Source organism: Sapajus apella, unplaced genomic scaffold (assembly GCF_009761245.1).
Source record: "Sapajus apella isolate SASKATOON/1434 unplaced genomic scaffold, GSC_monkey_1.0 scaffold31, whole genome shotgun sequence".
NCBI classification, from domain to species: Eukaryota; Metazoa; Chordata; class Mammalia; order Primates; family Cebidae; genus Sapajus; species Sapajus apella.
The window spans coordinates 20,936,810-20,941,073 of NW_022436971.1; the positions used below are offsets into that span (position 1 = coordinate 20,936,810).

Genomic DNA, 4,264 nt, shown 5'->3' on the forward strand with positions numbered 1-4,264 from the left:
TTAGGCCAAATCTTCAGCATGTAAAGTAAGAATATAACTTCTATAAATAATAAGATTCTTATTTCCCAGCATGGCATAGAAATAAAGCATTCAAATCACCACTTTGGTCAGTCCGACATGGGAATATTTGATGGCAGCCTCATCACAGGGGATTTTAAACACATAACCTGGCCGTAGAGCAGGGACTTTTCAGACCCCACCTGGAGCTAAGCAGCGGGGCTTTTCAGCAGCAGAGGCAAAACCCTGGCATCTCTCCTTATGCTGACTTCACACAGGGAAATTACATGAGCCTGGAAGCTCCACCAGGTCACAGGATTAATTAAGATGGTGAAAAATAACAACACTTTCTAGAGATGAAGCTCGGGAATGCTCAGAATGCACTGGGCACCATAGGTAGAATTATCCAAAAGCTGATTTCTCACCTGGAGAGCCCAGTTCCTTGACAGCACACTTTCTTTTGGTTGGGGGAAGCTAGGAAGGTCTCTCAGAAGGCTTTTTGAGCTATTCGTGCTAATTAGATCTGTGACAAAGTCACACCACTAGGGGCTTTTGGCCAGATCTCTGGTTAGCAAGATTGTGTGACACTATGGGAGTTTACCTGCTTTTAAAATAGGACCCCTGGTGTCATTCTGTCCTGCGCTGCTGTTCTCTTGAGCACTAGTCATTCATCTCTGTCCGCTTTCTCTCACACCTAAGTGCGTGCCACCCCCTCATGGAAGATTCGATGGACATGGACATGAGCCCACTGAGGCCGCAGGACTATCTTTTCAGTTGTGAACTAAGGCCAACAAAGATCATCACTATAAGGTGGATAATGATGAAAATGAGCACCAGTTATCATTAAGAAAGTCAGCTTAGGGGCTGGTGCAAAGGTTGAATTGCTCATTGTTGATGCAAAGTCAGTAAATTACAAAGGCAGTCCAATTAAAGTAACACTGGCAACTTTGAAAATCTCTGTACAGCCAACAGTTTCCCTTAGGGGTTTTGAAATAACATCACCAGTTGTTTTCACTGGTCGTTAGAGAAATGCAAATTGAAACTACATTGAGATACTACCTCACGCCAGTTAGAATGGCAATCATTAAAAAATCTGGAAACAACAGATGCTGGAAAGGATGTGGAGAAATAGGAACACTTTTACACTGTTGGTGGGAGTGTAAATTAGTTCAACCATTGTGGAAGACAGTGTGGCGATTCCTCAAGGACCTAGAAATAGAAATTCCATTTGACCCAGCAATCCCATTACTGGGCATGTATCCAAAGGATTACAAATCGTTCTACTGTAAGGACACATGCACACGAATGTTCATTGCAGCACTGTTTACAATAGCAAAGACTTGGAACGAACCCAAATGACCATCGACAATAGACTGGACAGGGAAAATGTGGCACATATGCAAAATGGAATACTATGCAGCCATAAAAAATGATGAATTCATGTCCTTTGTAGGGACATGGATGAACCTGGAAACTATCATTCTCAGCAAACTGACACAAGACCAGAAAATCAAACACCACATGTTCTCACTCATAGGTGGGTGATGAACAATGAGAACACATGGACACAGAGAGGGGAGCATCACACACTGGGGTCTGTGGTGCGGGAAGTAGGGGAGGGAGAGTCGCGGGTGGAGAGCTGGGGTGGGATAACATGGGGAGAAATGTCAGATATAGGTGATGGGGAGGAAGGCAGCAAACCACATTGCCATGTATGTACCTATGCAACAATCTTGCATGTTCTTCACATGTACCCCAGAACCTAAAATGCAATAAAATATATATATTTTTTTAAAAACTAAAAAAAAAAATCACCAGTTGTTTTACCATGGACGTGTGCTTCAGGGTCAGTGCATATTAGTGGATAGCACTTAGTAGCTGTGGAGGAAGAGGCAGAGGCAGGAGATGAAGTGGAACAGGAGATGAACTCTTCAGTATATCTGGAAAGCAATCTGCTGCTGGAGATGGTAGCAAGTTGCCACAGAAAAAAATAAAACTTGCTGCTGATGAAGATGTTGATGAAGATGATGAAGATAATGAAGATGATGAGGAAACTGAAGAAAAAGTCCTAGTGAAGAAATTCATATAAGAGGCTCTAGCCAAAGTGCATGAAAGTCAAATCAGAATGGCAAAGACCCAAAGCCATCAACGCCAAGATCAAAAGGACAAGAATCCTTCAAAAACAGGAAAAAAAAAAAAAAAAAAACTAAAACACCAAAAGGACCTAATTCTATGGAAGACATTAAAGCAAAAATACAAGCAACTATAGAAAAAGGTGGTTCTCTTCCCAAAGCAGAAGCCAAGTTCGTCAATTAGGTGAAGAATTGCTTTCGGATGACCGACTGGCTATTCAAGACCTCTGGCAATGGAGGAAGTCTCTTTAAGAAAATAACTCAAACAATTAGTTAAAATTTTTCCATGTTATTTCATTTCTGCCACAGTTGATATCTGGCTGTCCTTTTTATAATGCAGAGTGAGAACTTTCCCTACAGTGTTTGATACGTGTTTTCCAGGTTCCGTCCCCAAGAATGTGTTGTCCAAAATGCCAGCTTAGTTTTTAAAGATGGAACTCCATCCTTTGCTTGGTTTTAGGCATGTATGGAGTGATATGATAGGGCGTAGTAGTAGCGCTCAGACGGAAACGGGGGGGACCAAAATACACATTGGAAACAAAACTCAGTATTTTAATAAAGTTAAAAAGTGGAAGGATCATCCCGTCTTTTATTCCTTAGAAGTGGGCATCTAAGCATTATCCCAGAGATGCCTTTGTAGGGATTTCCAGAAATCATCTCCTAGCTCAGTCTTGTGAGATCTCTTACCTCAATTAAGCATCCATCGCTGTCCCCTCTGGGGTTTTGTTGTTCAACTGAGGAAGGTCACAGAGACCACGTGCTTTTCTCTAGATAGCCAATGTCATGAACCACCAGCTGAGGAGTAGTATGCAGTTTGTAAAGTATTTCGATCTGAAAGTCAGGAAACTTGGATTGTAACCCCATCTCTGCCATGAACCAATGTCTTGACCTTTCACATTTAAACAACTTTTACTTCAATTTTTCTCCCTAAAATTGAAGCTGTTGTCATGCTGACCTCATAGGATTATGGAAAAGATAAACTGATAATACCATTGTTACCTTATGCTCATAGCATGACAGCACTGGTGACCCTTAGCAGAGGGGATTTCAGGAGAAAACTAAAGAATTAAGTACAAGTTTGAGTGTGGGACTACTCATGTTCAAGCCCCGGCTCTTGCATTTACCATGAGATCTTAAGTAAGTTAGTTAATTTCCCTGTGCCTCAGTATCTTCACCTGTTAAAGTGCTAATTTCATAAGGTTTTCAAAGATAAATGATTGTAAATTCAAAACTTAAGGTCGTGTGTGGATGAAGTGGTCTTATGTGTATATTACTATATCCCCTAATGCTACGCAGTGAGGCTTGCAATTGAATATTTCAAACCTGTTTTTCCTCACTACCCACATACATCTTCCTCCTGGGCGGTAGAACGTGTCCATGCTGTGACTGACTTCTGGCTCTGCAGGTTCATATCGCGTGTTGATGCTGTGGGTGGTAGGGGTGTTCCTGGAGGCATTCCACCCCTGAACAGCTGGCAGCAGCATGACTGTGCAGCCACATAAATATGACCAACTTGAGCCAGACTGTGTCTCCAAAGATGACAATCAACAAACACAATAAACAATGAAATCACACAGTATTATAGTGCAGTTTCATGAATATATGTAAAGAAGGAAAAGGTACGACAGGCAGGGGAAATCAGGAATCACAGTCGGAACGGAGTGAAGGAGTTGGAGCTGAAGATGGACGCAATATTAAATGCAGGGCTTAAGAGAGGCCTCATTAAGAAAGTCAGATTTGGCTAGGCGCATTGGCTTATGCCTGAAATCCCAGCATTTTGGGAAGCTGAGGCAGGCAGATCACTTGAGCTCAAGAGTTTGAGACCAGACTGAGAAATATAGAGAAACCCCATCTCCACAAAAATACACAAATCAGCCAGTCATGGCACACCTGCAGTCCCAGCAACTTGGCTGAGGTGGGAGAATCACCTGAGCTCTGGAGGTGAAGGCTGCAGTGAGCAGAGATAACGCCACTCACAGCATTCCAGCCTGGGAGACAGAGTGAGACTCTGTCTCAGGAAAAAACAAAAAAAAAACAAAAAACAGTGAGATTTGTGTAAAGACTTGCTAGTAGTGAGAAAATTAATAAAGCAGAGTATCTTAGGAAACATATTTCCAAGAAGAGGAGCAAAAACC

General features: G+C 42.1%; 1 pseudogene; it reads left to right on the plus strand.

The window, feature by feature from the left end:
* The first annotated feature begins 670 nt into the window (after positions 1-670).
* Positions 671-2,381, plus strand: LOC116561905 (annotated as a pseudogene).
* Positions 2,382-4,264: the final 1,883 nt, after the last annotated feature.